Genomic DNA, 12,059 nt, shown 5'->3' on the forward strand with positions numbered 1-12,059 from the left:
CGACGATGAACCACGCTGATCAAAACAATTATTGGAATCAGACGAATCATTAGAACGCTCATTTTGATTCTGAGTAACACCACGACCTCTACCTCGAGAAGCCTGTTGAGGACCACTACGACCTCCTCTAGATGAACCACCACTATTTCGGTCGCGCAAAACCGGACAATCAAACTTTAAATGGCCCTCACCTCTACAATAGGCGCATTGATTATATCCCAGCATAGATCTCTGCGTAGAAGAGTCATTCCGTGACTGTGACCTAGTAGATTGTGATTGCGATCTATTTCGCTGCTGAGAATTATTCTGATTTGAGCGCGGAGGATACGCTTGTTGTAACAGAACTTTTGTTTTGAGATCTTTCGTCTTCTTATCTGCACGATCATTTTCTTCCTTCTCCCTATTTTCATAATATTGAGCCGTAGCCAATATCTGAGCGGAGGTAGAAACAGCCCACAAACTCTCTGAATTCTTCAATTTGTTGCTAAGATCAGGCAACAAATTCGATACAAATTTGTCTACAAACAACCGCTGACCTCCCTCGGTACTCATATCTTGACCACTGTGGTCGATAAATGCCTCCTCAAATCTCGTAAAGAAGTCGGAGTCACTCTCGTCCTTCTTTTGCTTACAGGCATACAGTTTATCCCAGTTAACTTTCATTGCTGGCATAAGTGTCTTCATAAGTGTAATGATTCTTTGAGGCAAAGCCGTAATTAACTGCTCAGGCTTAGCCCTACCAACCTGCAAACCGTCAGCCGCTGTAAGTGCCGCCCAATCACCACCTAATTCAGCTGCATGATCTTCGTGACGTATTTTCGCCCAAACCGGTTGAGGTACTACATTGCCGAACAACATGTCGATGTCAGCAAGATTCATGATCGTAGCATCCACCAATTGGGACAACTCTTTATAGTACCCTGCAGGATTTTTACGGGGATCAGGCAAAGATTGCTTAACCTGCAAGACTTCCGATCGCTTCCATGGGAGGTGTATCCACACTCTCTGGAAGTGTGGCAAAATGGGTGGAACCTGAGCAGCATCACCTGGCATCCACACTGGGGGGACTTCACGCATGGGATACTGACCAGGCGTTGCCATCCACTCCTCAGATTCGTCTTTAAACCATGCTCGAGTTATTACAGTGGGACGAAAAGATAGAAGATGTTCTATAGCACGTCGAACATTGCTACCCACAATCATACCACTCGAAAACTGAAGCTGAAGTTCAGTTACGTCGATCGGTACTTCGTTTACCTCATCATTCGATATCGCTTCACGTTAAAATTTGCACATTTCATCAAACACAAATCTCTGTGTTGGCTCATTGAATTGGGAGAAGGTTTCAAAAATTATGCGCGGGGGATTTTTAAGGGGATACCTAATCCAATTACGCGCCATCCTAATTAACGTATCACGTTCCCTACCACCAGGAAGCTGACTTCGTCGTTGGGGAACATCAGAAACGTCGGACCCAAGAAGCGGTCCAAAAGGAGAGTAAAGATTAGCAACAGCATTAGGGATACGTCTGCGAACAGACGGAGAAGAAGAGAAAAGTACAGGAGCAACAACATGAGAACTAAATACAGGAGCTGTAGGAGCAGTAGGAGTAGCCACAAGAGCAGAAGTAGCGGGGATAGTTGACTGAGAAGATATAGGCAGTGGAGCAGTAAGAACAGGAGCAGGTAGAGGAATAGGGACAAGAGGATTCGCCAGAACAGGGCCAACGACAGGCTGACCAGCAGCCGCCGGAACAACAGGTTGAGGAACAGGGGGAACCACAGGGGCTGTGGTATCCTGCGCATATGGAGGTGGCGACTTCAGTAGATAGGACAACAAAGGGTCCTCTACTGCTTCCTCTCCCTTCTTATCAGTACCTGTCGGTAAAGCGGGATAACACTTTTCCACTGTCATGCGTTGTAATCTATCAAAAACTTCCTTTTCCTTCTCGTCTTTGTCTCGCTGAAACTGCTCTGCATTTCTCATTGTCGTAACAATACCTTCTCTCTTATTACGTTTAAGCTGTTTGATTTCTTTCTGCTTGGCTTCTTTACGCCATAACCCTAAGGAATCGAACATGGCCGGCCTTGCTTTCTTTTGAAACAATTTAGCTTCGAGATTATCCAAAATTGGGGTTTCGAAACTACCATGAGGTGGCCAACTAAGGACACCGTCATCTTTAGTGTAGCGGACCCAGCAATCATTAAATGTGATAGGACCCACACCATGGCGACTATATAATTCATAGACTAGAGTTCCAACTGGAGGTATCGGACATGAGTCCTCCAATTGGGAATCTGCACCACAACCTCTAAAGCAGCTAAACAAAGTACTACGGCCAGGCATCGTGCACACTAACTGAGTTTCACAAACGTCAAGGGTTATCGGAATACGATATCCTCACAAAAATGCAAGACCCTTGGTCTTTGGCGACTGCAATCGTCAAATAGAACAACTAAGAACAAAGTACGAATAACCACAAATGCAATGGAACCATGCAACAACTAAGCACCCACAACAACTAAGGATTCTGGGAGCGACCCACAAATACTTAACTCAAAGAACAATGGCGTCACCAGGAAGGCCCGTCAATCGTCTCGCTGTACCAAGGTCTACGCCAGGCGCCAAAACAGGTCGACAGTCAGGGCATCAGTCCGTCGCAGCCGTCAGGAGGCGGGGATCTTCGCGGGAAAAGTCTTCGGGCCACTTGTTTCGGCAACAGGATCGATGAAGCGGGGTGCACCTTCCCTCGGAGATTTCACACGAAGTTCCTCACGATCGTCGGGCTTTGGACCGGTACCGCTGATGTCGCCCAACGTTGGGCGCCAACTGAAGGACTGGGTTTTTCTAAGACCCAGCGGTGCCAGGGGAAAACACCTGAAACCTTCGTGGGTTACCTGTTCCGGCGTACAAATGACAGAGACACGGGACACTTCCTTCGGCGTCAAAGATCGAGGTTTATTTACTGCAGGGAACACAGAAGTCACAAGAAGTACAACGTATGTAGGTTCTAGGAGACTGCTTCAAATTGCATCTGTGGATCGCTCCTTTTATACAGTTTTTCGTCATAGAACAACATGGCAAACAAAAGGTTACAACCCAGTTCCCACAGTAAATTTCATAGGGGGTCGCTTTCTTGTATTCAGGGTCCCGGAACATAATTACAGTAGCATCGCCGGTTCCCAACTGTAAAAGTACATCTTCCCACCATTAGTGCATTCCATTCCGGCTGTAAACGAGTTAAGAAAGAGTCAGAAACAGGTGCAAAGGAAGACAAAGATAGCCAACAGATTGAAAAGAGGGTAAGGGGGTGATATCGGTAACACGATTGCAGGGATCAAAGGAGACATGCCTAATGAATGCACGGCTGAAACAATAGACCGCAACGGCAAGATGAGCCTCGAGCGGGTTCATTTGCCTTTGAAGTGTCATCCCCCTCGTCATAAAGACACCCTCAAAGGAACACGTGTCTTCCGCAAGAGTTTGGGAATCCCAGGGTCACGTAGCTGACAGTGTCTGTTCGCTGGCTACTTGAGGGCAAGAAACATAATGGATGCCGTATCTAAAATGGAACCCGTGGGTTCAGATGAAGAAACCCATGAAACAGACGAACGGCTTAGGTCAACATAGCGAAAACGCGTGCACCCACTAAACTCGTCATTTGCGGTTCATAGATACCAAACTCGTCCATATTCGAACGAGTCGAAAACACCACTTACGATTGTCACGGAACCTCAGGGTAGCTCCTGGTTCCAGCTTCCTGGTGTTACTTTACAGCAGGATGAGGGGCTTCAAGAAAGAGAGGGAGGGAGAAAGAATTGAACGAGTGATCAGAGGGGGAGAAAGAGGAAAGAGAATAGATGGATGGAAAAACAGATGGTACGCAGCTGGCAAAGGGAGTTGGGCTGGTATGTGCACTTTTGACAGGGCTGCTTTTGGTTCCCCTGTCCGGCCCTGGTTATGGCTCTGTAGTTAACCCTTTCAATGCTGATGACGAGCTCAGCTCGTCATCACCCACGGGTGTTGTGTGCTGATGACGAGCTGAGCTCGTCATGACAACAGCAAAATGGTAATTTGCAGCACAGCGCAAAAATCACCGCAGCAGCGATGCGGTTAAGGTTGATACCTCACTCCATAGGAATTCAGATGTTGGGCTTCCCGTTGAACAGAATGTCCAGGAGGATATCTTATAGCATGCAAAATTGGACGCCGATCGGTAAACCGGCCAAAAGTTATAAGTGGATACCAAAATTGTTTTCCACTACCCTTTACAATTGGATTTCCCATGGGAGATGTATTTATGCATGCAACTCGGAGACTGCTGAATGGATGATCACCACATTTTTAATAGCATAACAGCCTTTCGGTCATCGTGTGCCTTTTCTTGGTTAGGTGAAAATCTGTTTTTGTCATTTTGGAAATGGAAGGGAAAATGTTTGTCCAGTACACATGCCAAAGTATGTTTTCTAACACGTTTGCAAATGCCTGATGGGAACAGTAGGACTCCAGTATGCATGCCCAACATGCTGTTAGATTTGGCGTTCTCTAGTTGGCACAGGTAGGTACTTGTGGCAAATAGGGACCCTCGCCTCTAGTCAGGATAAGGGGATTACACTCCTAAATTAACCCCTGCTCACCCCCTTGGTAGCTTGGCACGAGCAGTCAGGCTTTATCTCAGAGGCGTTGTGTGTTAAGCATTTGTGACCACATACAGTAAGCCAGTGACAACACTACAAATGGACACCACACAGGTTTTATATCAAAAATAAGTAGACTTTATATAGAGTTACACAAGACCATAAACGACAAAAATAAACAATACTATTACTTTAAGATGGTAGATTTAAGCTTAGTTCTGTTCAGTTCTTAGATGCAATACTTTGCGTCAATGTACCTTAGGTTGCGTTGCGCTTCCACGACAAGCAATGTCGCAGCGATGGGAATGCGTCAAAGTACAGGTGCAAAGAAATAAAGACGTGAAGATCTTCCAGATGCGGCACGCTTCTCGGGGATGCGAGAAGTTCTCGGTTCGATGTGTGGACTACAGCGGCGACATCTACGATGCAACGGCAGCAGCTCCAGCGGCGACGCTCTTCTCCCACGATGCGTGAAGCTTCCGCACGATGTGACAACTACAGCAGTGACATCCAAGATGCAACGGCAGCAGCTCCCATGGCAGCGCGCTTCTCGGGGATGCGAGGTGCTCTTCTTCGATGCGGTGCAGTGCGACAGTTCCAGCGGTGACACCCTCCTTCGGAGTTGCGATGGCGACACGCTCCGACCTCGTTGCGAGATTCTTCTACTGATGCGGGGCAGTGAAATAGCTCCAGTGGTGACACCCTCCTTCGGAGTTGCGACGGCAGCAGCAGCAACGGCGACATGCTTCCTCTTCGTTGCGGAATGCTTCTCTCCGATGCGGTGCAGTGCAACAGTTCCAGCGGCGACACCCTCCTTCCCAGTTGCGATGGCAGGCCCAGCGACTGCGACACGCTTCTTATTATTGTTGCGCTTCCATCTCCTTGCGACACGCAGTTCCTCAGAAGGCCCAAAACAGCAGCAGGCACTTCCAAAAAGAACTCTGGGGAGCTGGGGGTTGAAGTCTGTTGTCCCTGAGACTTCAGCAGGAGGCAAGCTCTTTTCCAAGCCCTTGGAGATCCTTCATAAGTTGAAATCAAAGTACGCAAAGTTAAATTCTCCTTCCTTTGGCAGTAAGGCAATCACTGCAGGCCAATCCCCCAAGCAGCACTTCAGCTTGGGAATAGTCTCTCCTCTGTTTCTTCAGGTTCCTCTCCTCAGTAAAGGTTTCTTCTTGTAGTCCAAAAGTGATCTAATTTCTTGGGATCAGGATCTGTAGTGTAGTTCCTATTTTCCCAATAGGCCCTGCGCATTGGAATAACATTAACAGTAGTATGGACGTAGAAGTGCGGATCTTCCAGGTCTCCACTGACTATGCTAAACTTAATTGGGTTTGTTACCAACTAGCTCAGAGGTCACTGGAAACTTTCTTGACTGAATAGGAAGTGATCAGCTTCCCTGGTACAGACAAGAAGGGATTCAGTTTTCCAACAACCGCATAAACATGACAACTTTGCTCCTTAGAATAAGAGTCAATCTCTAGAGTCGTGTGAAACAATAGACCGTTATTTTACTCAGTCAGTTGTGCAGATTACTTTCACCAAGATGCAGAGAAATAAATAAAAACTGATTATTTATTGAACAGTCTTTCTTCTCGTGCAAGAGAAATGAATTGCCACAATTGCAAGACTAGTTATTATAAAAAGTGCGTACAGTAAAATGAGGATTGCAAAATAATACTGTAAAAGCATTGATATGGTTTCTTAGCCATACAATGGTTTAAAATGAATAAAATATATACATTCATATATACATTCAGCTAACATACTCAACTGGTGCTTCTAACTACGCCTACCCCAGTGTACCTGACCTAAGCCTAATACTTGGGGGGGGGGGGGGGGGGGGGGGGTGAGTAAGTAAGTAGCAGTTTTAGTTAAGTTGGTTTTGCCAAGGTTTGCTTCAAGAATTCTCTCTAAGGGTTTAGTCAACACCATACCTCTGAAATAGAATGTTGGAGGTCTTGTATCTCCTTCCAGGACTCAATATCCCAGTCACTCGCAAGAGTAGGCTGGAAACGCCGGAGCTGGATTTTCTCGGCAGGAGAAAAGACAGCGTCTCTCTCAGCGCGTTGAGGAGGAGGTGGGGCAGCGTCCGTGGGCAGCTTGTATCTGCAGGGCTCAGCAGGGGACATCTGTTCTGCTCCTATGTTCACCATCGCCATCATCGATGTCGTTGAGGCAGCGTTTGCTTAACCCCTTAAGTGCTGCGTCGGGGCGTTGGCCGACGGCAGCACTACCTCCCCAGTGCTGCGCACGACCATTGGACGTCTATTCAGCACTAGTTCCAATGGACAGCGCAGCACTGGGGAGGGATGTTTACGAGCATCTATGAGGCTAAGGCAACGTTGGTAATATTTATACCTGAAAGGTGCCTTGTTTGACGTAAGTTTTTGGACATAAGACGTCAATAAAGATGTCACTAGGAAGTGATCGTCTCTCAGTGCTCATTAGAGTTCTATTACTAATCAAAACATAGCAAGCGGGGCTTTCCCAGGTTGCTGAGTTTTTATCTTGTTGAAGAACTCTGAGTGTAATCTAGGAATCTTAGATAGTGGCTTCTGCTGTGTCATTTGCTCTAATGAGCTGCAGAGGAAGCTGCAGAGGAAGAGATTCTGAAATGTGGCTCTGATCGTGTTAGGCCAGAGACGAGTTTCTGAAATATCACTCTTGATCGTTTATGCCATTATAGGGGTACAAATGGATTATAGCCGTATAGGGGCATAAGGTCACAGTATTGATCGGGGTCCTAGATTAGAACGCGACAGATCCCAATATTTATACCCCAAAATCCTTTGTTCTCTGAGGGGAGAGGGCCCTTTGCCCGGTCCAAACCAGTTCTGAAGCACTCTGTTTACCAGACTTCTCCTTTCCTTTCACAGTGCAGGGCAGGAACATCGGACGCCCCACAGGAGGTGGAGCCAGCATTGTGGAAGGAAAATACAGTACTGGAGCACTTTGTTGACAGGACTCCTTCTCTTCTTTCAGTGTGCAGTGCAGAGACATCAGCCGCTCTCTAGGGGGTGAAGCCAGCATTGTGGAAGGCAGGCAGAGCCCTAATCGAGGTTCAGGTGCAACTCCTCCCTCCCATCTAGATGCAGATCTCCCTATTCACCACTGGGTGACTCATCCTGTCTCTTGGAATCCCCCAGCCCTGTCACTCACAAAACCAGACAAAGGAATACACATCCTAGCCGAGGCAGGCTTGAAAGGTTAGGCAAGCAAGTACCTACTTTCTAAAAGTGGTATTTACAAACACAGAATATTAAAATAAACTTGACTAAAAGATGTATTTCATTATTCTGAGTTCAGGCATACTAAACTCGAATTTCTACCATGTTCTCTGAGTCTGTTAGGATTATAAACATGTAATAATCTAACAGCCCATTCTGGCCTATGGAGAACAGGTAGCCTTGCAATAGTGAAAAACGAAAATGGCTGTAATTCACTATTAGGACATGCCACACACATCAGGGCTTGTCCTACCTTATACTTACAATGCACCCTGCCCTTGGGCCTACCATAGGGGTGATTGATATTAAGAAAAGGGAAGGTTTAGGGACTGGGAAGTGATGCACTTGCCCAGTCAGCATGACAGTACCAGACCGCACTCAGGCTCTGCAATGGCAGACCTTAGACACATTTTCCAAGGCTGCTTCTGTGGGTGGCACAAACCGTGCTGCACGCCCACCAGCAGCTTTTGGATTTACACGCCCTGAGCACACTCAGTTCACTGTACTAGGGTCTGACAAGTAAACCAAACATCCAATCACGGAATCACTAATCCATACATCAATTTACAATAGGGAGCACTTGCACTGTGGCACTGGACAGCAGTGGCACAGTGCCCAAAGCATCTAACACCAGCAAAAATACATGAGGCAACAGCAAAAATGAAAGGGAGACCCACGCCAATGGTGCCAGGTCTAACAGACACCCAGAAGGCTTCTCCTCCTATTGGTAACAAAAATCTGTACCCAAGAAACTAATCCCAATGTTTGCACGAAAAGCGTAAGTAAAAATGTGGCAGAGCTATCTCTGCATGTATCATGAGAGAATGACAGGCCTGAGACAGAATAAAACGATAAGGCCTTTAGACCAGACTCTACCCACCTCATGGCGTGTCAGGCCAGGAACCTAATCTCGCTCGCACCCCACCTTGCTCAAAGGTGGCGGGGGAGGGAGTTAATTCCTCTTATTAGGTGCCACTGATGGCTGCTGCACCACAAAACTACAAGGGCCTGGCCAGGTTGAGGGAACTGCCATCAAGACTACAGTATGTAGTAACCTTGCTAGGGATATTTCTTGTTTTAAAGTAGAACAGAGGTGCCCCCACTAGATTTGCAGTGTGGGGGGTTAGTGTTAGGAATATGCAAAATCAACTGAAAATGGAAAAATGCTGGAGAACATCGGGCACAAAACAAGTAAACACTGGTATTGCAGACTGGGTACGTTATCTGTGTGCAACTTGGAGCACCTGAAGCTCAGCAGAAATTTCAGGACAAAGGTGTGGGATGTACAGAAAGAGATGTTGCAGAGAGATACACTACAGATAGTCTTTTTGCATGCCTGAGTGTACATGGTTTAGCACATTAATGCAAGACCTACTGGCTTTTGGGATACTTGTTTTAAAGGATGCCATTCTTTTAAGGTGTATGACCTGCTAGATCATCTGTTCAAGACCACTGAAGTACCATGCGTATATGTAGGACCAGCTGAATTATCTGGTATTTTGCCAAATTTTCAAGTACTTGGAACCTCTGTTAATTCGCAATACTCTTTCATTCTAGCAGTTGGATGGTTATTTTTATTCTGTATCACAGGAGCAGTAGGTGTAGTTCCATCTTTATCCACTTCTTTCTGAATTATAGCTGACGGCTCTTCTTTCTGCATTGAACCATCTTCTGCTTCCTATTTAGAATTCCTGGCTGCATTCTGCGTTCAGAGAAGCAGAATATTCGATAATTATATTGCTCCCTTCCTTGCCTCCCACTAGCTAGAACAGGACCCAGTTGTAAGGGGTAAAGTAGGCCTTTAACATCTCACTCTTGAATCTGTGCAGTAATGCACACAATATGTAAGATGAATGGAAACTGTAAGGGATGAGATGGGTCAATCTTTCATAGGATCAGAGAAAGCAGAGGCGTTGTGGTACGTTATGGCATAATTTGTCTAACTTGTCTCTGCCCAAGGACGAGAAAAGAGAAACTGTACTTTCGCAATGATAGGGTGAGAAGTGAGGTGCACTGATTACTTCCACTCTTCATTATCAATGTTTTTTCTTTGGTCTCTCGTAGCAACATATAGTTTAGACAAATATTCCGGTTGATGCACAGACCTCACGAAAATTTCATAGATTTACAGAACAAAACTTAACAGTACAAATTGCAATTTATTGCTACTTTTGTGTGTATTTCGTTTAATATATTAGTAGTTCTATGTTTCTATTGTTGCACCAGGACTTAAGTTAAATATATATCTTGTTCACAATTATTTTAGTACCTATCCATTGCCAGCAGTCTAGGCTATCTCCAGAATCGACTTATGAAATTCTATCCTGGTTAGAGTGCCACAGCTCTTACTAGCCCTGATAGACAATGCTGCAATCTGCAGCTAGACTAGTCACTGATGCATACTAGTTGATTCGCATCACCCCAATATTTCCCAGTCTTCATAGCCAGCTAAACAACTTCAGATTAGGTTTTATTTGAATTTTACCCATACCACTTCTTACTTTCCTGACCTTCGCATGTGCCCACAGAAATGCAATATTTTTGTATTCGCTGTCATCTAAAGAATTTTCTTTATAATGGTCCTATTCTCGGTGTGGTGCAGGAGCATTATATAAAATGTAAATACTTGCATCAGCCGGATTGATTATTTTTTGTCTGGCAAGACACCAAGGTTCTTTAACTTGTGTGACTTTACTTTTGAGCTTAAAATATGATGGGGTTGGTCTCTGGAACTGGTTGCAGGCTGGGTTTAGGGCGGAGCGATGGCTGCTGCCGCATTGTCCGGGGAAGGGTGCGCATGACCTCAGGGGGGCACAGTCTTTAGCAATAATTTGCAATGTAAAAACTGCTGGGGAAGAGTTCCTTGTGGGTCCAGCTTTCAGGTGTCAATAAAAATGTCATAATTCTTGTGATTAATGTTTCTACTAGAGAGAGAGAGAGAGAGAGATATCAGAGTTTTGTCTAGTGGCAGTTTTGACTCACCATAAACTAGCACAAAGGGTTAATATGCCTGCTGCAAAGAACGTGTTTTGCCAAGATCAAAGATCTTTGTTAGGTGGATAGCTGAGTGGATTCCTGCTTTTGTCACAGATCCTTTTGTCACCGCAGTTCATTAGATACATCCCTAATACAAGACAGTGAATGTAGCGAAATGTCATCAAAGAGCTGCATGCAAACAGCATAAAATAGATTAGAATGTTAAGTTTTTTTTCCCCAGTCTTTTATTATATATTTTTAATGATGCTAAAAAGGGTTTGTTTGGGTAGATATTCATTTGCATCAGTAGAGTCAGTCTTAACCAGTGCTTTAAAACAAATGAGATGTATGTGAGAGAGGGGCTATGGAGAGATGAGCTGCACTTTTGCCCCGAGGTAGTGAGGGAATCCGAGGAGGAGGTCATCGGTGGGTCCGCCAAAAAAGATTTTCGCACTGGGCGCCAACAAGCGCTAAAGTCATCCCCTGATTGGTAAATGTCCCTTGGCTTCCAAAGAACGTGACATCAGTGATAGAGATCTTAATTGTAGCTGGTTTCAGAACTGTCACAAGGAAGAGGGAGGGTTCAAACAGAGAGGTTTGAACCAGGGCCCGTCCTGCCACTTGTACAAAAAAACACACTAGACCTTCTTTATTTATATTTAAAAATAAAGAATATCTAGTGTGTTTTTTTGGACAATTTATTATGTAGCAGATAATGGTAGTTGCCACTCAATGGCCCCATGCTGGAGCCTCCTCTAAATGTGACCCAGGACATTGCTTTTCTTTTTAAAGATTTCTTCAATATACCAGAGTTGGGCATCACATGATATAGTGACCCAGCCGTATAAACGCTTCTTAAAGGCCTGGACAGCTCTGCTGTATAAAAGTGTTCTTCTGCAAGGAAATCGTCATTGGTTTGTAATAGTTATTAGATCTCTCACGTTTTATTAGCAGGTTTGTCACCCACAGGGGGACTGGGATTTGATCCTCCGCCTCTGGATACGAGAGAACAAAAATCAAAACTAAATGTTTAGCATAGTGGATAGAAAAGACAGGCCCTTGGGGTGCCCACATTCCAGCTTAGAAAGGGAAGAAGTGATATACCCCCTGCTGTGCTGTGGTAAAAAATGACCCTCCCAGAAGAGGCAACTCAAGACCCCTCCGAATTAGCACCGCTGACCACCACCCAAAGTCTGCTGCAATAAGCGATGGTCTACAG

The 12,059-nt window shown here is 45.4% G+C and overlaps 1 protein-coding gene across 1 annotated transcript in view; it reads left to right on the forward strand.

Moving 5' to 3' along the window:
* The window catches only part of WNK2 (WNK lysine deficient protein kinase 2), a 621,829-nt gene that overhangs the window by 371,466 nt on the left and 238,304 nt on the right, over nt 1-12,059 (forward strand). The gene's annotated exons all lie outside the window — the stretch shown is intronic.

This window comes from Lissotriton vulgaris, chromosome 9, assembly GCF_964263255.1.
Source record: "Lissotriton vulgaris chromosome 9, aLisVul1.2, whole genome shotgun sequence".
NCBI lineage: Eukaryota > Metazoa > Chordata > Amphibia > Caudata > Salamandridae > Lissotriton > Lissotriton vulgaris.